This window comes from Patagioenas fasciata, chromosome 1 (assembly GCF_037038585.1).
Source record: "Patagioenas fasciata isolate bPatFas1 chromosome 1, bPatFas1.hap1, whole genome shotgun sequence".
Taxonomy (NCBI): Eukaryota; Metazoa; Chordata; class Aves; order Columbiformes; family Columbidae; genus Patagioenas; species Patagioenas fasciata.
In genome coordinates, this window is record NC_092520.1 from 137,817,696 (window position 1) to 137,841,865 (window position 24,170).

The 24,170-nt window shown below is 42.2% G+C and overlaps 1 protein-coding gene across 8 annotated transcripts in view; it reads left to right on the top strand.

Moving 5' to 3' along the window:
• SOX5 (SRY-box transcription factor 5) overlaps positions 1 to 24,170 on the top strand; it is a 657,930-nt gene that overhangs the window by 283,739 nt on the left and 350,021 nt on the right. For 5 of the 8 annotated variants that reach the window (XM_071815743.1, XM_071815738.1, XM_071815734.1 and 2 more), the window contains one exon: positions 15,078 to 15,231. The exons of the other annotated variants lie outside the window; for them this stretch is intronic. The gene's annotated coding sequence lies outside the window, so the exon portion shown is untranslated. The remainder of the gene's footprint in view (positions 1 to 15,077; positions 15,232 to 24,170) is intronic. 8 annotated transcript variants of the gene reach the window in all.

Sequence of the window (24,170 nt, forward strand, 5' to 3'; positions counted from 1 at the left end):
CATTCTTTCAGCAGTGAGAGCGTTGGGTCGTGACAGTTAATGGAATTAATGACTCAAAACTTCATATGGTTGGCTGCTGTTTAAAAAAAAAAAATTAAAAATCATGATTTTCATCATTCATGTACCTAAATAAAAAGGGAAAAGAGGACCAATAAAGAATGAACTTAAATTAGAGTTGTGTTTTAAACAAAAAACAACGATACAAATTTGAGAGGCACTATCATTTTAGAGGGGGGGTCAGAATGCTATAAAGAAAAATTAGATGACTTTGAGGAACAGAGGATTAACAGTCAGATAAAACTTGGCAACATAAACAACAAGGTCATTTGGTTAAGGACTAACAACAAGAATGTTTGCTATATCTTGTCATCTCCTCCCTTCTTCAGAGTGAGGGGAAAGATCTGGACAATTACATGATCATAAGATTACTCCAAAAAATTGAATGTAGTTATGTGAAAAAGGCAATATGAGTGCAGGATGTGTCAGGTTTGGTACTTGCAGCAAAAGAGGGAAGACAGCCATTGTACAAAGCATATGGAATATTGTGTACAACTCCATTTACATGTGTTTAAAGAGATTAATTTAAACTGGAACGAGTTGAAGAATAGCTACAAAAATTATCTGAGGAACAGAGGGTGTATTTAATGAAAAAGAATAAGGGGTTTGATTTGTTTAGCCTAGCAAGATCAAGTAGTTACATGATTTATCTGGTATCAGAACATCAAGAAAGAGAAGAAAAATTTAAGGGATAGGAAAAAAGATGTTAAAAAATACAGTGATCATAAAATTTAGGGTGGGAATTAGAAACCATCTACAGGTAGACTGCATCTCTTTTCAAGAGAAATGCACCAAAAAAGTTCCCTAGAGAGGGATGAACAGAGTGAAGGATTTTCTTCCTGTACTTTCCTGTATCATACGATGATACGTATCCTAGTGTGATGCTGGCCTTTTTCACAATATCATGTTGTTGGCTTGCAATTGACTGCAACACCCAGATTCTTTCCCAAAGAAGTGTTCCTTAATAATTTGCTCCCAATCTTGCATTTATGCAGTTAACTGTTCTACCTAATAATAGTTACATCTTCTTGTCCTGATTGCATCCTTTTCAGGCTGCTCCTCCAATTCCCAAGATCATTTTGAATTCTGATTTTGTCTTCCTACTCGCACTCTCTGTCAGTTTGATGTCATCTGCAGATTTCATAAGAACACTCTTCATTCCAGTGTCCAAGTTGTTACTGAAAATATTGAGTAGCACCAGATTTAGAGCAGATCCTTGCAGAATGCAGCTTTATGCATTCTTCCATTTTAATAACGAACCATTAACAATACATTCTTTGTAATAGTGTGTTGTTTTCCTGTCTGTCCTATGATAGCTCCAGCAAGATCATGTGTCTTGAATATCATATATTTTACTGATGTGAAGGTAGTGTCAGGCAGTTTCAAAAACCGAACTATGGCAACTACTACTTCTGTGCTCTGCATGGAACTATAAGTAACAGAAGGAAATGGGATTTGTTTAACAATATATTTTCTTGGCTGATCAATACTGATGTGTATTATCTAGCTCCTTGTTACTGCCCACATCCTTATAAAAAGTTTCTTCTTCTTTTTTTTTTTTTCTTTCAGATTTTCTGGAAATTGAAGGTAAACTGAAATTTGTAACTCTCCTAATTTTAATTTCTTTAAAGACAGGTGTTATTTAATTCTTTTCTACCTGTCCTTTGTGAGTTTTATGCTGACTGCTCCAGAATTGCTTCAGTTGCTTGCACAAATACTTTAGGTTAAATATTAATATAATCAAGTGTAGCCATTGCAGGTAGCTTAAATATACTGAAATAATTCAAATTGCATTGACCTTTGCCTCAAAATATTTAATTTCGTCAGAGTATTTTGACATAACCAAAATTTTCTTGTATAAATTTTGATTCAGTGAAGACTGTTTTTCTGTCAGAAAAGCATAACAGAAAATTCCTGAGCATCCCTAAGAAACATGGAGCGTATGGTAATTTCAGCTTCAGAGCAATTAATATTTTAGATCTATAAAAAATATTTCTGATATGAATGCAGATATTAAAATCTCCTAGTGAAACTTATTTAGTAAATATGTGCTGGAATATTAATTGATGCACTTTTCAGCATCAGGATCTTTTCACTGCATCTTCCAAACAGACAAAGATGCTGCCCAGCTAGTGCTGCCACAAACCTGATCTGGTGAAACACCTAGGAGTAAGTCTGTTTCCCATATTTGTTCTCTGAGCTGAGACTTTCAGAGTTAAGGTCAGCTAATATTAATCATAAAGGTGATTTTCGCAGTGCTAGTTCACGTCCTAGTGGTTTTATATTATCAGCTCTTATCCCATTATTCAGACTGTTCTGATCTTCAGTAGGTTCAAACAACTGGCCAAAGTAATATATATCCTGTGATCCACCCTCATAGACATCCATCCTCAATCTTTTTTGTGCCAAAACCAAATTCCTAATCAAGATTTAAAAATAAGTAGATAGAAGAATGGATTTCTCTAGAAAGGTTTTGAGGGCTTTTTATTGTTGCTGCTGACCATGAATTCCCAGCAAAGGAGACTATAACTGGTCCTTGAAAGTTTAGGGCCAAGATGATTTTGGATTGGAGGACTCAGGGAGGCTGAACATCGTCCTGGCTGGCAGTTGCGAGGTGATAGTATTGATTTCTGTTCAAAGTACACACAGATGCCAACAGATGTATTTGGTGTCCATTAAGTTCTGAATGCAGAGCTTTTAATTCTCAGTAAGTAGCAGCACGGTGCGTAGGCAGGCTTTGCCCTGGTTTGTTTGTTTTAAGCTTAAGTACAAATAACACTCTGCGGGTCCTTTTAAAATGAATTGACCTTTTGTTAAAGCGAGAGTTGTGCGTTACTTGTTATGGAGTGACTACATTTGTCCGTGCAAATAGGTGCAAAACGAAGATTATATCAGGCTACTGCAAAACTGAGGGGTAGGTCAGAGTTAATGGAAATATCAGCCATTAACCCTTTTACAGTGGCTGCTTGGGGAAATCCTTGTGGATGCAAGTTGTGTTACCTAGCTCTGCTGAGCTGCAAAAAAGTGATGAGCCTAATGCACATTCTCAGCTCAGCAGAGTTTACTTAGGAGTTCTGCAAGGAGACAAACATAGACCTTTTATTTTTCTTTTCACAGAATATGAATCAATTAAGGCTGCTGCGTTCCAGGCTTTTACCATTACTCGTGGTCCTGCTGCTTTTCCACTGCTGTGCCAAGACAGTGGGGAATTAGGTACGGGGTGGGCAAAGGCACAGAACGGGAATCACAATGTGAAAGTATTTTGCCCTTTCTGAATATAAAAATGAACAGTTTCTTGAACTTGCAATTATAACAGAAAAGGGACTACATTTTTCACAAACTGTTGGAATTTCCATGTTTCCGTGTGATTTGCACAACAACAATAATAAATCTGGGTGGTTACGAGGACATGAATAAGATTAATTTAAAAAGCAAAATGATTGTTCATTTAAAATTGTAGTAGCTCTTATGAACAGATAGTGGCAAATAAATAGTAGCTAGAGTGAATATTATTTTAAAGCGCTATCTACATGATGATTTTTCTACAGCACAGAAGTGGGCATGATCTCTGCCCCAAAAAAGCCTGCATATTTTTCACCGCAGAATTAAATAGTTTCTTATGGTTAGGTCAGAGTTGAGGGCTGGACCAAGGAACAGTCTGAATCAGGTATCATCCTGAATATTCAAGATACTAAAATTAGAAACCTGAACTACATCCTTTGTTGAGTGTGAAAACATGTCCTGTTCAGTCCTCAAATTTAGGTGCAAAGTTGGTTTCACGTTTCTTTGTTCTTCTGTGCTTGTTGCGTTAAGTGGCAACATTACAATGCATGGAAACTAAAAGCATTGATTGTAAGCTGTAGGAAAATAGAGGGTTTTTGTAAGCACTCCCACCCATCTGGAACTTGCTGCTCCCTTATAATCAGTCACAGATTGTTAAATAAAGTAGACTTTACTTCACCCTGAACTCTTGCTTTATTCTTCTGTGAACAGTCCAAAATAAGGATTGGATCCCTTAATTAGAACTGAATAACCAATTGGCTTGCATTACCTGCTGGCCTTCAGAGGTCTGTAGCCACTTTTCTTTTTCCTTCTGATCATATTGTATTTAATGAAGGGGTTTGCTGGCCAGCTTCCACATAGGGTGCTCTCATTCTTGGTGACTGCAGTTAGTGTTTTTATTTATAATTTGTGCAGTGCTGCTTTAAATATTTTATTATCCAAAATGCAAATTGTCTCCTTTAGCTTCCCTTTGTGGACGAACCTGTTTGCTTGACTTTCTGTCTGTGTGTCATCCTTCCAACTGACATGTAGCAGTGTGGGATCTCACATTTGGATACTTCTCACTTGGCGCTGTGCTCATCCTTCCACTTACATTTTGAAGAGTAATTTCATATTTTCTTCTCTATCATTTTTTTTGCCAGCATGGATGAGAGCCATTCCTGGAAGGGGGGGTGTGCATCAGAGCTGGCACCGAGTGAACCACTGGCACAGGGAAGAGAAGCTGTTCCTGTGTCGAGAAGGCTTGGGCATGTCTAGGTTGTGCCGCCTATTCCACTCTCAGCTCGTTGCCAAAATTCTGTGTGCTCCCTTTGTGCCAAGACCTATTGAGAGAGAGACTGTCTGTGAGTGTGCGAATTTATAGATATTTAATTAATAATGGAACAGATAATTTCCAGAGTAGTTGCCTTATCTAGAGTGAGGGAAGAAAGGGAAGGTACGCATGCAGGTGGCATACTTTACCCTCAACTGGAACCACAGGTTGATTTCCAACCCGAGTGTGACAGGTGAGGGATTTTGTTTGTTTGTGCTCTGTTTTTTGTTTAGGGGGGAAATTTGTGAGGAGTTGTTTGTTTTGCTTAATTGATGCAATACAGGGTTCTTCCAAACCAGCCTCCTCATCAGAAATATTTGTTACGAGAAGCCTACTGTCATAAGGATTTATTGTTTGTAGCTCTGTTAATATAACATGTTGGTGAGACTGTGCCACAGATACTCCTCTACATTTGAGCTGAACGTGAATCTTTCAGTCCTAGTTGGTAAGCCATGATTGTTTAGTTTAAGCTCAAGCAGCTTGTGTTTTTAGCTGTAGTTCTTCGTTAGTCGTTATGAATGCTAGTCATTACAGTGGCTAAAACTAGACTCTATTTTTTGGCCCCGCTGCGATAAGGTGAGTCAGGGTAAGACGTTGCATATAGGTAGGCGGGGTGTGACAGGGACTAATATTTACTGCAGAGTTATTGAAATAGTTTGTATCAGCATGTGTTAGATGAATCTGCTGAAGCTGCTGATTTTTTTCTGAAATGCCAACAGGAGATGACGCTGACTCCAGCCCTGGTGATCTGGGCAGGTGCCGCACACCCTCCTGCCAGCTGAGACCCACAGCCGTGAGCTGTGGCCCCTCCTAAGGAGACCCAGAGACGTGGGATCTATGAGGGGATCTTAACAGGCAGCAGGTATCGGAGACCTGAGCATGTTCAGGCAAAATTAACTTACCTTCTGGATCACTTGAGGAGCAGTGGTCTACTGACTGCTTCATCCACTGTCCGCAGTCATTGTCACCATTCAGAAGCTGCTGCTTTTTCTTGTGGGATTTTAATGTAAACTTCAAAATAGTTATATAGTTTTGATGTCATCATTATCTTTTGGGTTACATGGGTGCTTATCGTCTGGAACACTCTACGTCCATCTTGTCATGACAGTTTTTGCCATCGTAGAAGCCCTGAAGTCCAGGAAGATGAACAGAGGCTCGTCTCCTGTTCTCAGAGTGCTTTCTTTCTGGTACAAAGCTGCTGTAACTCCATGTGTTTGAGATTTCTCTGCAAGATTTAGCCGCTCTGCTAACACCATGTCAGCTGCCTGTAGTTACTGGTGAGGCAGCATATGACTGTCCTTCCATCACCCCAGCACTCACCAGAGGTACAAGGATGAGGCAGAGAGGCAAGCATGGTGATTTTATTGAGCACTGTCTGCATGTTCAGCAGCGTGCTTGTCCATCAGACTGGAGTCACTGGAAAATAAGAACCCCCCCCACAGCTCATCCAGACCTCAAGGCCAAGCGAACAAACAACAATTTAGAGGTCGACTGTGAAACAACTGCATTTTGCAGAACTTCAAAGTGATTTTGAACAGTTGTAGTCTAGTCACTGACTCATCCCTTCCTCCCCCTTTTCACTTTTCCTGCCACTCCATGAACAGCATGTGAAAGCACTGAAAGAAAATAAGAATCTTAAACTCATAAACATACCTGCCTCCCATCTGGCACTCATCCCAGCAGCCTGGTGATCTCCTTAGTTGTCCAGCAGATAGTTGAAAAACAAGAGTCCTGTGAAGATTCGCATGTCACCATATCCCTGCCAGATGGCGGTTAGTAAAACATGGGCAAATTGCATTGGCTCTGCTTCCATCATGACAATCACAACAGAAACACTACAGTGTTGCAACATCGCTATTTTTTAAGCTGGGAAAACGAAGGGACCGTAAAGTAGGGCAATCATGGAATGCTAAACACCACTTAAACCTAATTGCAGTGAAGTAAGTAGACTCTGAACGATACAAAGCACCACTGAAGGCGACCCACAGGTTTTAGCCTCTCGCTCTGGGAGTATGGGGATGAGCTTCAGGAAGATGATACTGGGCGTATTTGCCTTACCACTCTGAAAAGCTCTTGCCAACTTTACTTCCAATTTTAATCAGTTTTTTACTAAATGACCATTCTTAATTTAATAAGCTTTTCAGTCTTCAGACTTCAGCAACAAGAGAACAGAACTGGACCGTACGGCTTGTTCATGTGTTTTCAAGCCAGGACACCAAGAGACTCCCTGTTTCATAAGGATAAGAAGTTTGGGGTAGCAATGACATAGAAAAAGAGAAAAACTTCAGCATGAGGTAGGAAGTCAGGCTGCCGCTGGTGTCATGTGCTGCGGTAAAACAATGCCTCAACACCTCAGCTAGAAATTTGCACCCCAAAAGGCAAAGGACAATCTGTGCTCTACCCACCTTGCCTTGTAGTGGTCCAGTTCAGTGCCAATGTGACAACCTCCTGCTGCTGAAAGGGGAAGCCCTGCCCCACCCTGCTTGCAGCCACTTGGTCTCATGCTCTTCCTTGTACCAGTTATGACATTTTTCAGACCCTTTTCTGAGCTGTGACCAAATAAATGAGCTATTTGAATCTGTGTGCTCAATCCTTGTGTTTCTGGGATGAGAAGCAAGAACCATCTCCCAGACATCACCTTCCAGCTGGTACAGAAAACCATTTTCCCTCAGGTGAGAGGAATCCGGCTGGCTGTGTTTGGGAGCATGATGTGCTGCTTGGGAAGCAGAGACCTGGGATGTTGCTCAGGATCTCATCTGAGCAGATCAGAACATCCCGCAGCAGAGCGTTGGCTTTCTGCGCCCCACAGAGCCAGCCAGCCAGCTCTGGGTGCAGGGATGTAGTACTGACCCAGTAACGTACCTTAGTGTTGGAGGTGGCAAAAGACTCCCGTGAGAGAGTGTGGACCAGTTTTTGCTATTGACTTGCAGTGCTGTTAGTGTCTATTCAGGCTGTTCGAATAGCCATCCTTGCCTTCTTCTCCCAGGCCTGTGGCCCCATCCTGAACAGTTTGCTTTGTCTGATATCAGTAGAAAGCACTAGAACTTCCAGAGTTAACCAAAGGTGTTTGATCCTCCGTAGGCATGCTGGTTAGTAGCTGATTTGTGACTGCAGGCTTTCAGCAGGCATTTGAGTTCCTTCTGAATGAACTATCAGGGATGAAAATGCTGTGGGGGATGACTTTGGCAGAAGTGTCTTACAAAACAAAATTCAAGATCAGCCTAAGATAAAGAATTCATTCTGAAAAAGGTACTTATTCTAGTGTTTGGGTATGTTTTAGGCAAAAGTTCCCATTACCTCTGTGCTTATCTGAAGCTGTGAATGACTTACTTCAGTCCAGTTTTGTGGATAAAAGCACATAAGTGGGCAGGCTGAAGCTGCATTCCCTGCTCAGAGTAAATGCACTGCTGTCTGGGATGCTGACGAGGTATGTGCCTCTGCTGTCTGGAGAATCAGCTTTGTTTGTTGCTTTGGATTCATTTTAGGTCAGGTGTGTGAGGAGAGATGGGGTTTTTTAGCCCTTTGAGTCAAAAAGCACTTTGGCACTGCAAGGCTGTTCTGCTCTTGGGTACCTTGAGTGACATGGGTGTCAGCAGAGCTGTGATGCCCAGCACAGATCCTGCCCCACCTTTTACAAGTTAATACACTGTGTACTTAATGACACCAGGCAATGATTCACAAATCCTTCTACAAGTGGCAGAGGAATTGATGTTTGGTATTCAGCATTTATGTATTTGTGTTCAGCTTGCTTTCCTCCAACTGTGGATGTATTTCACATTTCTGCACTGCTTGTTATGCTGAGCAACCAGAAAAAGACCAAAAATCTTCAGCAACATTTAAAAAAATCTTGTATCAATTTTGGTAAATGTTTGTTGTTTTTTTTTCTTTCCTTGAATTTATTATCTAAATTACCTGGCAATGTCCTATTTCAATTGATAACACTAGCAGTACTAGCTTGGCTTGGATCTGTATCCAAGAGTTATTACGTAGCAGCAGTTCAGCTTCTTGCTGGCTGAAGGAAAACAGGAGATCTCCTCCAAACCGAAACTTTTTACATCACATCTTAATTGCTTACCATTTTTCCCTTCTGCCTTTTATTCTCTTTTCTTGACCTGAAGCCTTATCCTCTTCTCTCACCGTTGCTCTTAAATGTGCCTGTTCCCCTCAGGCTTTGACCTTACGCAGGCAGTAAGCGCAAAGCCATGTTATTTGGAGTGAAGTAACACCAGTAGTCAGGAAGGAACAATGTAGTTCAGGCCAGATAAAATAAATCTCGCATTTCCTGTCAAGAAACTGGGCCAAAAGCAATGATGAGAGACAGAGGGGGCAAACCACACGGCTCAAAACTAGAGACATATGGGTTAGAAACAACCGCAACCCTCGTTGAAAAGCAGAAAACAAAAAGCAAAGACATTGGATGAAAGAGAAATAATACCAGCTCCTCAGCAATAAAAACCACACAATGTGGGGTCTAGCCAGCTTCCAAACCCATTGCATGTGTGGCACAAGCGGGGTCTGAATTTCCTGCTACTTTACAAGATATTAATTGTCCTTTGATTAATTTATGTAATTAATGTTTTGTGTTGTAAATCAGAGAGCTGTTCTTTCTCTTACTGACTTTTTTCTTCACCAAACTCCCTTCCAGACCCAAAGAGGTGCGCTGATTAGAAGTTGTTGCGACTTTTATTGTGTTTTAGTAACTTTCCAGCTGGTTTGCATAGTAGTGAAAATTTCAAAAGTATACATGTTTTGTGCTGTGACTCCCTTATCCCAACAGTCCACTGTTCCTCCAGCAGCGCTGCTGCAACTAAATATTAATAAGTATACGTGTAAAGGGTTCGGGGTCTGTCCCCAAAACACTGAGAGTTTTGAGCGTGTTTATTTATAGAAAAAGGTCTGTAGTATGCAGCCAAACTACAGAGTTAGGATTTGGAGGTTTTTTTATGTTTTCTTTCTGGGAAGGATATTGATGTGTGTGTGGGGGAGTGATGTCATCTGAGGAGCATCCTAACAAGGCAGAAAGTGAGGGTGGTGGCCAGGCCTCTTTGGGATAGTTCCCATGGGGGCCGATGTTGGATCCTGATCAGTTTGGGAGACTGAACCAAAAGCAGTGCACCAGGTGGTGTGAGAATGTTTAAACAGACATAGCACTTTTCATCTTCAAAGTACTGTGCAAAGATTAACTAATTAGATTGTTTTTCCTCCTTAGGAAGAGTTTGCAAAGTAGTGGTCAGGGAACAACTGGGGATATGATTTATTAAGTGCTGAAATGTTTTGTATAAAGTCCCTCACAGGAGGCCATTAGGAAAATGTGGTTACTTTAGGACGTAAAGAAAAGTCCTTTTCGGTGAAAAGGCAGGAAGCAAAGAGCAGTCAGTTTTATTATGGACAAAGATAACATTAGAGCGCCTCAGTTATAAGTGCTGAGAGATCAAAATGGGTCCCGACAACGTACTAGAGAGGCAAGATTTTCTGTCATGAAACATATGGATGAATTCAATACAAAGAGACAAAGAGGGGAGATTTGTGAAGCACTCTGGGAGATTTTGCCTGTTTTCAGGAGCCAAGCTGAATGGGTGCAGAGGAGACTGGCAGGATGGAACTCCTTCTCCTGTCCTTCTAGAAGGAGGTTAGGCATTGACTTGAGGAGGGCATATTATGCACCTGCCTTCTGATTTAAAAAAAAAAAAAAAGTTCAATCCCTGAGAAAGCAGCATGAAACGATGCAAAAGGAAAGGGCTATTTGGAGCAGGAGTAACTTAGGCTAGTAATCAGGAGAAGCAGTGTGTGAACAGGTAGTGGACGAGTCTGTGTGCTCCGTTCTCCTCTGCGGGGGTGGCGAGCATACCCCATGGGGTGCAGCGTGCTCCCGGGGTGCTGGTGGGGCTGCCCCTCGCCTGGGCAGCCCGGGAAGGGGGAACGCACAGGGCTTGTGCTCAGTGCAGTCCCGCCGCAGCCAGTCCCATGGGTTTGCCTGTGCAGACAAGCCCAGGGTTTGATCAGCGCCCAAGCGAACATCCCTGACGGAAAGCTTAACTGCTCTGACACAAAAACTCCAGCCACGGAGTTGTCTAGCAGGATATCAAATAGCAGTATATTCAACCAGTGAACCACTGTGTTAGAGCAACACATCTTCAAAACAAACTGAGCACGCCCTGCAGGTATCCTTGTTTCTGGGTATTTCTGAAAGCTCTCCTCACTCTCTTAACCCTTTCAGGTGCTGTACGTCCAACACAGATGGAGAGCTTGCACAGAGGCATGCCCTTTGCCTGGTTCAATGTGATAACTGCGTTGTGCTGGGCGGATTTTCTTTGCGGCTTTAACGGGATGTAGTTGCCTGCTCATTTCCCAATACTGTGTGTTTTGAGCTGGATGGAAAGAAGGAAGGGAGGTGATGCTTCAATGAGGAGTGATATACAAATGCCAGACTTTGTATTTGTATTAATACTTCCATAAAGTTCTCTGCCGCTTACGAAATATAACATAAAAAATGGTTCAGTAATGATAACTGAATGCTCAAAAATGAGGATGTTAGATTTCCGTATCATTGCAATAAAACAAATATGAAACCATTGGACAATTGGCTTATATTAATAGCTTGTTTTAGGAAAAGAATAATCCAAATTTCCAGACAAAGCTGTGGAAAGGTCAGAGACATTCGCATCTAGAATAGAATCTTTGATTCTTAGAGCTTGAGGGCATCTAGATCTGCACTTAAGCCCACTTTTAGCTAAAACATGAATTTAACTCAGGCCCTAGTCATTTGAGGTTGAGTCAGCTTGTGATTAACTAAACTGACAAGCTTGAGAAGTGGACCTATGTGAACCTCATGAAGTTCAACAAGGCCAAGTGCAAGGTCCTGCACCTGGGTCGGGACAGCCCCCAGTATCAGCACAGGCTGGTGGATGAAGGAAGGAATTGAGAGCAGCCTTGTGGAGAAGTACTTGGGGATACTGGTGGATGGAAGATCGAGTATGAGCTGGCAGTGTGCACTTGCAACCCAGAAGGCCAATCATATCTTGGGCTACATCAAAAGCAGCCTGGCCGGCAGGTCAAAGGAGGTGATTCTGCCCCTCTTCTCTGCTTTGGTGAGACCCCACCTGGCATCCTGCATCCAGCTCTGGAACCCTCAGCACAGGAAAGACATGGACCTGTTGGAGACGGTCCAGAGGAGGCCACCAAGATGAGCAGAGGGCTGGAACACCTCTGCTGTGAGGACAGGCTGAGAGACTTGGCGTTGTTCAGCCTGGAGAAGGCTTCAGGGAGACCTTATTGCCCCTTTCAGTACTTAAAAGGGACCTATAAGAAAGATGGGGACAGATGTTTTAGCAGGGCCTGTTACAACAGGACAAGGAATAATGGTTTTTAAACTAAAAGAGGGGAGATTCAAGCTAGACTGAGGGTGGTGAAACACTGGCCCAGGTTGCCCAGCCCCATCCCTGGAGACATTCCAGGTCAGGTTGGACAGGGCTCTGAGCAACCTGATCTAGTTGAAGATGTCCCTGCTCATTGCAGGTGGGTTGGACTAGATGACCTTCGAAGGTCCCTTCCAACCCAAATTATTCTATGATTCTGTGTGTATAAGTGCACTATAGGAGGGACTGAGCATAAAATTATCACACCATGTAACCTCATCTATATCGGGTACCTAAATTAGAAGACAAAGACATCTGTGCAGTCAATAGAGACAGGCAGGGTCATCCAAAGGGGGCTTCAGACCAGCCATGCTAGGAACCTCTGCTGACTCTATGAACAGTTAGATGCCTCAAGTTAAGTGGTACAAATGCCCTCATGGGTGCCTGGTGAATGAGTTTTGTCTTTTGAGTTCAGTTTTCAAAGGACCAGAACACCGTGAGAAACTCTAGGCTTGCACTGGAACCAGGAATAGAAGAATCTGAATCATAAGATTTTAAAGAAAATGATCTTGGATAATCATTTTGAGTTTTAGTGTTCTCTGTTTTGCAGAGTACAACATGCATTACTGATTGAATTCAGCTGATTAAATTCTCATTTTGAATGTGTGCACCTCTTAAAATATTATCCTGTTATATATCAGAATTTTCCAGGTTTCCTGGCAAGTCATACTCAGAATGAAGTCTTTCCAACAGTCTGTATTCAAAGAAAGATGTGTTTATGGGTATATGCAAACACGGATGCTCTAGACAATGTGTAGGTGAGAATGTTGTTACAAAGAAAGATTCTTCCAAATTATTTATCGAATTAGACAGTAACAGTCTGCTGCGTTTAGGTTGCCTTAGTGAGTTTTAAAAGAACCTGTTGGACTAAAAAGCATTAACATTTGTTCTGTCTTCAACATTGTTTAAAATTTATTAGTGAAAAAAAATTGCAGTTTTCAGAAGTACAACCCTGTCATGCTCTGAGGCTCAGTTCAAACCCGGTGGTGATACAAGCCTATGAAAAGTCACCATTTCGCTGTCATTGTCTAGGTAGTGTGTCTCAGTGTCACAACATCAGCCAGCAACAAACCACCTCCATTCCTGCAGCACATCCCACACTAGGCACCCTCAGACCTGCTCGAGCAGCTGCCACAGGACGGGGACCATGTGTTGTCCCAGCCTCCTCCGTGGACATCCCGTTTCCCCTTGTCTCCTTCCCTAGGCTGACACTGGCTGGAGTGTACACACCAGTGTAACTGGGAAATGAGAAAAAGTGGTGAGGTCTCCTGGCTACAGACCAGACTGTACCTTATTTTCTTCAGACTCCAGCTCATACCCTGAAGCTCAAATGGTAGACTTCTGTGCAGAGGGCCAGAGGCTCAGCCTTGCCAGGGAGGTGTGATTTGGAAAACTTTTAGTGGTTGTATGTCATATATTTAGTTTTTATCTTTTTCTTTTTTTTTTTTTTCTTTTACCTTTGGAAAAGGAGGAAAGTTCATGCAAAAACAATGTTTAAAGCAAATTGCAAAACCAAACATTGACAATTAAGGCAAATTCAGGTGGTTCCTCCAATCACACTTCTGCCCTCTTGTGTGAATGCCCTGTGATACACTTTTGAACTGCAAGAACCTGGGCTGGTTTTCCCTCTTCAGCACAGAGGATGGACACAAAACAGGACAGAATTAATGGGCAAGTTAAATGCCAGTATTTCCCAAGTTTGAAACGCTAGACTTTAACCTTTTTTTTCTCATGTTTTTTGAAGGTACGCTCCGCTGTTATTGATTTCAGAATAAACACGTCACTAGACCTGAAGAGAGATATTTCTGTCTCATACAGCTTCTCTGAAGTTACTGGTTTCATCAGGGCTGAATTTGGCCCACTGCATCTAGTGAACGGTATATTCCGAAATCAATAACGCTGGGTGCTGTTTTTAAATAGATTGTAGACATTCACATATTCTGTGTAAAGTTCATATCAAATGATACTTTCCTATTCTTTATTCATTCTGTTGGTTAATAAATAATCCTTTAGCTTTTTGGTAGTTGGTTTCTGGGATCCAGTTGAACATCTGTATTTATCATTTGGGGATCCATCACCAGTGCATCTTTCTCTCTTCAGATTTTTGACAGAAAGCCCAGGGTTTTCAGGGTTATTTGCTACTTCTCATTGTGTTTAGGGTTTGTTGGTTTTTTTGTGGGGGTTTTTGTTTTGTTATTTTTTTTTTTTTTAATATACTTAGAATCTGTTCTATTGGTGAGTTACGGTTTGTCAATTGAGAAGTTGTTTAACAAAATGTACGGCATCGGTAGAGGCACTGAGGAGGAAAATCAGCCATCCACTTGCTGAATCTCTGCATTTACTGTGAGGCACCATTTCATCTGGGGATATGAGTGACTCATAGAGGTTGGAGGGATTCATAATTTCCATACTATGGCACTGTTTGCTTGGATTTTCTGACTTTTGTATTTATCATTAAAGGCAACATTACAATGTCAAAGAAAAAAAAAAAAAATCTAGCCTTCAGAATGTGTTTTCCTGATTGTAAATGGGGTTGGATATCCTGTACTGAAATGTCAGGTTAGATCCTTTGTAAACTCTGAAGCCTGCGCTCAGAATAGAACACTTTTGGAGTGTATTAAATTGGTGTTAATTGAGAAACACATATGCCAATGACATTTTAAGCTACGCTAAATAAAACCAAACCTTTAGCAGGTCCCTATCACAGAGAGATCCTGAGATTTCACTGAACCTGCTGCTGCCGTCATCTTTTTTCCATCTATGCATATGTTGCTTGCAATGATATATGGTAACTCCTGATGCAAATACCACTCATGCTGTTACAGCTTAAAAGACCCAGAAATAGAACGCAAACACAATGTCTGGTTTTTTTCTGCTCCACATTATGAAAACCTATGACCAACAGCCTAAAGTTTGATTCCTTCTCCCTGCAGTTTTCACACTAGCTAACTTCAAAACATACGTTTAGCACTGCAAGTCATAAAAAATTCATCGTCTCTTTCTTTTTTTAGGGGGACTAATTCTGCAAGTGTCTCAGGGTTCTGTAGCTCTGGTTGCAGCTGAACCACAGGTCAGAACCTCAGGAGGGACCCCGTCCTCAGGCAACCCAGTATCCAGTATATTCACGGACATGTCTGGCCCCTGGATCAGGACCTAAGCCTATTGGTAAAGTACATGCACTCTATCTTAAGATAAATAAAGCCATTTGAAAAATGCAAGGCAAATTTGGGGTTGAAGTCCCAGTTATGTCAATATACCCTTGGGATGTGGCAATATTTTGTTGCACGTTTGATTTGTGACAGAAAAGAAAGGGCAGCCTGGAAGTTACCGAGGGCTGGGTCTGGGCAGTGCTGGCCGCTCAGCAGAGGGGCGGTGACGTCCTGCCCGAATGCCACCACACAAACTCTTACGAGATAGCTTTGCAGGACCACTCTTGTTAGAGCAGCTGTCTTCTGCTGCAAGTCATGGCAGGAGGTCAAGAGCTGTATATGAAGGATCTGGTGCCATTAAGCTGGCATGATACAGCTACGAGTGAAACTAGCTGGCAGCTCATTGATTTCCAAGTGACAAAGCCCACTTACTACTTTGCCACTCTGTAACTTTTTGCCTTTGAACCAAAAATAAAAAAAATAGCCCCAGATTTTTTTCCACAAATAGCTAATGCAGCTTATTTATTTATTTGTTTGTTTGTTTGTTTTTTCCCCAGACAAGCAGAAGTACTTTTGAAGGTGCATTGTATTGCCACTGTGCAGTGCACTGTGGGACCTCTCTTGGTGAGGTGATGATTTGTGGCCACCTCCTGACTATATCCTGAAGGTGCTTAGGTTTATTTCTGAGTCACTGCCTTTATAACTAGACACTAAATCCTTGAAACAAATTTGGTGTCTGTAAAAGCCAGACTTAGAGGTGCCTGACTCTGAAGTGGAGGTGGAGTGAGAGTCTCTTCCCCAGTTGCTGCTCCCAGGTGTGGTCACAGGGATTACGTGGTGCTTGCCTGACGTACAGCTTGAAGGGGATGCTATTCTTAGGATGGGTGCACAAACTGTGAAGGTGTTGCAAAGTCCATCTCGTCCTCGTGTGACCCCCAGTAAATCTTGATTTCTCTACTGTACAGTTCAGAAGTTCATAATGCATGCTGCCAATCTTCTTCCCAACTTACACTGATTCCTAGTATTTCGGGTAGGGCCTCAGGTTGTGGGAAGTGTGGTGGAAGTGCCAATGTGTCATCATGTGGGACGTGGTCAACCCGTAGCTGTGCTCCAGGTCCCAGTAAGCTGGATTTTGGCCTGTGGTGTCTGTCAGGAAGAAGGACTGGAATGTGTATCTCCAGTTACCTGATAACTGGAAATGAATTAAGCCATTTATTTTTTTAATAAATATTTCCCTTCTCAGCCTTCTCTTTTGTTAGAAGTATTAGACTGTGTTTGGTAGTTTCTAATTCAGGATATGTTTTTTTCAGGTCTGTCAGGTTTTCCTGTTCTTGTTTGTTATGTACAGTACAACATGCAGTTTTAAAATGAATATGTGCCTACAACCTCCTGCAAAGACAGTAGCATCTTTATTTGCATTTTGCAGATGAGAAAATGCAGAGTGATTGATGGCTTTGCTAAAGCCAGACAGGGATACTGTGGCAGAAGGAGGGAGGATTCTCTGACAGCCCATTGCAGACATCGTCTGTCCACCCTGTCTGTCTGTCCTTCCTCCTTGTGGAATGGCGTCCTGCTACTGTCCATTGGAGCAGCTGTGGAGCACAGGAGACTCGCACACTGTAGTGACCAGCCAGCTTTTTGCCACGTGGTCTTTCACAGGGTGGTTGCTTGCAGAATTTGATTATAACTCACTTAATTGCCCACTTCCTCATAACTGTTCTTGCTGCCGTCTCTCCCACTAACAGTGTCCTCGTATTGGCAGGACCAGGACAGCAATGCTGTGCCATCCCAGAGAATCCTTCTCTTTTTCTCCTTCTGTGAGCGGCATCTCAAACATGATAGCTGCCTTGCAGCTGGTGTGCGACCACGGCGTTGCACACTCAAACTTTCCCTTATTAACCCTGGTCTGGGGGCTCCCTCAGTGATAACACTGTGGATGCAGCACTGGGGCAATGCAGATTTTAGCATAACATATTCTGATCTGTCTGCTTGCCCATCTGCCTATCTGTCCATCTAATGGACCTATGCGCATGCTGGAATAGCACAGGAAAGGTCAGAGGGAGTTCAGGATGACAGAAAAAAAGGTCAATTTTTGTGTGCATGCATATGTCGCTCCAGGTAACTGATGAGGCATCTTGGCAGGGCCTTTCGACTTAGAGACAGCGCTGTCCATTCAGAGGACGCGAACGCCCTTCTTGTGAAACATGGTCGAGAGTTGTTTGCCAGAGGTGACTTTTTTACGACTTTCCCGATGATAATACTGCCTCGCAAATATCTCCGGCAATTCTGCTGAACTTGTCAGAGATAAGCGTGGTATGCACGGCGGGGCCCAAGATTTGGTTGGTGTTTAATTGGGACATCTGTCTGTTCGCACACGTCGTAAAATAGAGGGAGAAACTGAGTGTGCGTGAGGGGGCCAAGGGAGCTTGAGCTTCTTGAGGTGGGCGCACATGTGTGGTGAGGTCAGTTGGACATACAGTGCGATGAGACAGCTTGGTGGTGTTTCACACGGGAAGTTTTTTTGGTGCCGAGTACTCTTTTTCAATTTCAAGCAAGTTTTTGTAGGTGAGTGAGCTGGACATTAATTCCAACCCCCATGCCCCCCCACTGGCCACTGAGCTGAGGATTCAATGGGTGGCATAGTGCTGGGGTCCTGCCCTTCGGAGCCACCAGTGGGAAGGGAGCAGCCCCAGCTCACAGAGGGACCATTAGGCAGGCGGAAGCCCCCGGCAGGGTTACGGACCAGACAGTCTATACCAGGGCAGGTCAAAGGGTGAGCTTACTGTTTACTGAATCGGTAAATAGCTAATTATTCGGCACGGCAACAGGGCAAAACCCCACATGGGATGTAAATCTTTGGCAGTTCAGCGTTATGTGGCGGGGAACAGTGTTGAGATCTGAGGATTCCTTGCAGTAGCAAAGGGGAGCTCTCTGCACTTTAAAACCTTTTAGGGTCATTGTACGATACCGCAGAGCCGTTAAGGAGCCCTCACGTGCCAGAAGCAGTTTAACAGGCCCAGTGTTGGGCACTTAATTGTGTCAATAATTATTCACGCATTAGCACCAGCTCCTCCTTAAAGCGCATACTGCGGTGACTCATTAAGTTATTACTGGTATTCATTACCAGTAGAATTAGCCTTTTCTTCAAAGTGTAAAATTTATGTTTTATAGAAAAATATTGCTAGGAGTGCAACAGCTTTGCTTTACTCCCTGCTTGGTGTACAGGAAAACAAGACTATGTGGAGATGAAGCAATATTTTTTGTCCAAAAAGAGGCCTTCAAATTAGAAAAAGCCTTGTGCCTTTTTTTTTGTTTGTTTTTTGGTGGGTTTTATGTACTTAAAGTTGGGCTAGGGGAGAAGCAACATTCCTACCCAGCTTTGGCTGTTGGTCTCGTGTGTGTTAGTGCTGTTTTCTGGTATCATGAGTGAGAAAGATACCCAGTGTCTTTTGATTAATAAAGTGTTAATATATATGCAGTTGTCTTTATGTTAAATGCTGCATGGTGCACTTTGTTTCTTTAAATGCTGATCATTTACAGTGAGCGTGTACAGTATATATGCCTGGAGGGAGAGCAATTGTTATACAACTCTTTAATCCGAACCATGATTAAAACCCCTTTTGTTCCTCCCTCCCTGCATTACTCCAGCCTATCATCTTCTCTGAGAAATCATTTGGCAAGTAGATACGTGTGTATTTTAAGAGAATAACTCCTTTTAAAGAATCAGTTTTGCTTTTGTTCTGCTTTTAGAACTTAGTTTTTTGCATTTCAATATACAGCGCTGTTCAAAAGGCGTAGGAGGGTCGTAGCCATTTTTTGCGTGAATAAGGTATAATTGAAATATGATGTATGCAGATATCATCACTTCTGCAGCAATTATCCGGATTGTTTGTTTAGTGGGAACATACTTTCAAGTAGAGGTTGGTCAGTGGCAATCATGTTGCGTGACACAGCTGAGAGACATGACAAAGAATATGTAAAGTCTCATGCTGTGAAATTTTACGTTGCGCTGAGAGTCTCTACTTGGGGGAATCATTAGGAATTTTGAAGGTGAGGGCCACGGTGGTTTCAGAGAGAAATGTAAAGGAGGACAGGGAGGCTGAGGCTTAGATCTTGGGGAGAGGCTGGGGTTTGGCATTCTCTTTCATGTGGAGACCGGCAGTTAATATGGTCCTTGTTGAAACTTGAAACAGCTCTATTAGTAGCTTGATTGGGGAGAGGGGAAGAGACCAAGAGTAAACAAAAATGTGCGGTCTGGAGATGGGCTTAATTGTGCACAATACGTCTTGCCTCTGTGCGGCTTATTCTAATCACTCCAAATGGCAACACACACGCTCGCGCACACACACACACACACACACACACACGCAAATTTGATCTGCTCAAGCAGATAAAACTGCTATGTGTATAATATTGCCAAGCTAGAAGGAAAAAAAAAAGTGGACATCTGTTTAACAATTCTCTATTGTAGACAGGATCATAGAAACACTGTTGCCTGCCTGTCGTGTTCAATCAAAATGAATAAAATGCTGATTTAAAATAGAAAAAAAAATTCCATCGGAAGAGAGCCTTAAAGTATTTGCTTACTCTTTTTTTTTGTTTTAATTTCAGCAGCCTGATGAGGGGGGCGAATCCCAGGGGCAAGAGGAGGTTTCAGGAACAGTGAAGGGAAGATTTTGTTTTGCGTTGTGTTGGTTTTTATCCTCGGTAGAGCCGAGAGAGGCGAACAGCAGTCGGAACTAATTGTAGTTCGCTCAGGAAAGTCTTCATTAGCACTTGCCACACATGGTTACCAGATGTGCTGAAGAAGGGGTGGGAGGAGGGGGGAAGGGGTATGTGGAGAATCGGCTACATACTTAAACCTAATAATCTGTCTTTTGTTTTCAGATCTATTGTGTTGGGGAGGGGAAGAATGGGGGGAGAGAGAAATCCTGGCTGCTTTTTGATGCAGCCAGTCCCTGTGAGCTGAATGGCATTCCTTGTCTTGCAGACTTCTCTAAGTAAGGAAAAAAACCTTAATCGTGCCCAAGTAAAGAGAGATTTCTAAAACAATTTTTTTTTTCTTTTTAAGGCTGTAAGCGAACTATTACAATATTTCACTGAACCTGACTGAAGATATTTGGATAATCAAACTGGTAAAGCACTATCTGGCCAGTTTGTGAATTTGAGTTAGATTTTTTTTGTGTGTGAGGTTGTGGGCTCCCACAGTGTTGGTGGGGCTGTTGAACTGTCAGTTCAATAGCAGCAGCATCTCCTCAGCTCACGTGTACTTCGCTGGTGAGTGTGAGATGCGATCAGTGAAGCCAAGTCCAGCAGGAAGGTAAGAAGAGCTCCATGGTCCTGTCAGTCATCTCGCTCAGATGTTTAACCTTCTGCCTGCTGCAATTAAAAAAAAGATATTAAAATTAAATAGATCTTCCGTATATAGTGGCTGTCGCTGCTGCAGACCAAATTGTGGTCTTGCTGCCCACATAGCTGATTTTCACATGAACCAGTGTTGATTTTACTGCAGATGTTACCACAGACACCGCTAGTTGCTTTGTAGGAAAAGGAACCCTCCTTCCCCTTCTTTTGAACTGGTCATCTCCAGCGGAGTGTGGGGCAGGGGGATCCTGCGTGGCCGTCGCCGCTGTCTCCACCGGCTTCTGCAGCACTGCAGCTTCTTTCCCCTCTTGGTCCACAAAACCTTCCCACAAGGTCGGAGTTTTTTGTACTGGCATCATCTGACCTTGGACATTGCCTTTCTTCTCAGACTCCCCTCTTTGTTCCAGTGATAGGAGAACATCACCACGTCCAAACAACAGAGTTTAGATGACTCTCCAGGCTCTGAATAATCAGGGCTGAAGGTTTAATTATGGCACTACACATGATATCCACAAGACTTGGCACTCTGGTCATGTGAGAGAACAGCACTAGATGAACTTCTACTAATTAAGCACTCTGTTTCCCTTCCTTCTTGAAACTGCAAGGAGTTATAAATGTGGAAAATCACTTCTGTTAGAGCAAAATAGAGAGATTTTTTTGAATTTAAAATAATCCGAGTTGAACCTAAATCTTGTGGCTCCAGCCTTGTTTTATTCAGCTCAGTTTGGCAGTCTGTAATCTCATCCTGCTTTGGAGCCTGGAAATGTTCTTGCTCACAATCTCAAAGCGGAGCAGATGTTACATAAATAGAAAATAGGTTGTGTGCACAACCTAATCTAACACAGGGCACAGAAGGAGGTTTGGATGAATGTAAGCTAATCAGGGCACAGATCTGCTATATTTTGGGACTTAAGACCAAATTTTTTTTCCAGATGTATTCTGCCTACCAGATCCCAAATATGCCATTCACTTTTTCCTACTAGATGGCAACTCCCTCTTGGACCTTTTTTAGTTTTTTGAGCCTGTCAGCTCAAGCTCACCAAAGGAAATGGCTGTTAAGAATTAATCTGTTCCACTCTTTCTTCTTTGTTGGACTGACTTCTACATCCAATGATGCTGTTATTCCAGGTCCAAAATAATCAAAGTCCAGGAATACTTCTTTCAGATTCCTTCAAAGGAAATAATAAAGTCAAATCACTTAGATGAGTCAGTTGTATTCACTTTCCTACCGTAGGTTTGTAGAGTCTCCTTTGACCTTGTTGTGATTGGTTGGATCAACCTAACTAACATAAGCAAAGTCACTGATTGTATGGCTTCCATAAAGTATCTTTATTAACTGTCAGAAAGGCGCAAGGAAAAAATTGATAAAAGTTAACCTATTTACCATTCCAATTTTGCTGTAGCTGCTATTGGCGTCAGTTGGGGTTTTTTAAATAAAATTAAGTGCCATATTTGCAATTTGTGTAATGCAATCCCACATTATTTACACAAGAATGAACTGTGATTGTGCCAACATGCAGTGTGTAGAGACAATATTTCTGCTTACAATAATTCATGTTTAGAAATACCCAACACTGCAAACTTGATGTTTCTGTCAGCTTTGCTTCTTCTGGAGAAGCATATACATTAATTTATTTTTCCAAGTGTTACTCCCAGAATGAGTTTCAAATATAAGTGTTACTCCATTCATGGTGAAATCACAGCCATACACAACTGATACCATCTTGGCTGATTGATGTTGTCACCTATTCCACAGAGATGTTAAATAAATTTGAAGCAGCTATTGATGGTTCAGATACCTATGCTCTCCACTCAACAGGTCTTCAGTTACTTGGGGCTTCTGCAGAACTTAGACAGAAGTGCTTTCAAATGTGACACACTAAATGTAGTTTTAAGACATTCTTCATATTATTAATTTAATCTGTAATTATTATAAGTTAATTATTTAAATATTTTATTAACTTTGAGATGAAAAGCAGAATTATGAGATTTATTTCCTGCTTTTTGTGCATTTCTGCGCTGAAGTCAAGGTTTCAGGCAACAAGGAAAATATTTTTATGCACTTGCAAAACTAATCAGCCAAACATGAAAATACTCCTATGGGGTTTGCTGGAGGCCTTGCTGGGGATACTGCAATGCAAATAATATATAATGCAAATAATAAATAATATAGCCTAAGTATTATAAGGTAGTAGGATTCAGTTAGGGACAGAATGTAGTGGGCGATCCACATGAGCTGGTACTGCCATCCTGTTTAGGACGCTCAAAATCTTTGCTGCCTGGATCTCCTATCATGCTTTTTTAAACCCCCACAACGTTCTTCTATAATGCACTCCATCAAAATGCATGTTTCCTTACAGATGATGTCATTTAAGCGGAAAAAAATTGTAAATCCTTCTCTGGCCTCCTGTAGTTTTTCCTGGGTAGCTGGCAGAGCTCAAACTACTTCTCTTTCCGGTATGATATATAAGTAATCAATATGATTTTTTTTTTGTATGCATATCAACAGTACTCTATGTAATTAAAGACTGTCCAGCACTGTTCTAATGCTACACGGTAATTACATATGGCAGCATTTTTCTCCCTGTGATTTGCAGTTTTTCCAATACAAAAGAAGTAACTGACACAACAGGCAGGAAAGTTTCATTGCGATGTTAGGAAAATCGGAAAATCTAACAGAGCAAGTTTACTGGGGAGAGTACAAATAGCTTTCCTCTTTTCCAGGGTAATGATTTGAAGATAGATATGCAGTTGCAGCAACATGAGGTCCATCTTTTTTGTCACCTCAAGATGAGGTTCCCGCAGCGTGCTGTCCGGGAGGAGCCTGTGGGCTGCTCGGGGACAGACGCTGCTGCAGGAGATTGCAGAGTGGGTTGTTTGAGTGATGGGAGCGGAGCAGCCTGTTGCTCCCGGCCTCCACTGACTTCCAATCAGTTTCCAATACTTGCGGTGGATTTGCAGGTGTTGGCTCTAACCTCTACAGTTTCCAAAAGGTTTAGGGACCTAGTTACCTTTTTTTTGTTGGGAATGTTGCTACAGCTGAGGCCACAGCAAGGCTAGGCTGAAACTAAGGTGCAAAGGAAGGAGCTGGTAAGGCATAAAGCATCTTCACACAAAAACCTATCCCAAAATCTGCTGAGAAAGATACGGGGTCAGATTGATATACTAGGTTGGTGCAAAAGTAATTGCCGTTTTTCCATTGTTGAAATTTGCTGTTGGATATTGGAATACATTCTGAAATATACGTGGTTGTTTTATACATCCTTTGAATGCACTTTTCTCACTTTATGTTTTTTGGCTAGTGACTTATTAATTGCTGTTGATTTTAGACTGTGGAAATGGTGTTAGACAAAAAGCAAATGCAAGCGATTCTCTTATTTGAGTTCAAAATGGATCATAAGGCAGCGGAGACAACTCGCATCATCAACAATGCATTTGGCCCAGGAACTGTTAACGAACACACAGTGCAGTGGTGGGTCAAGAAGTTCCACAAGGGAGACAAGAGCCTTGAAGATTAGTAGCATAGTAGTCAGCCGTTGGAAGGTGACAGTGACCAACTGAGAGCAACGTCAGAGTTTATCCTCTTACAGC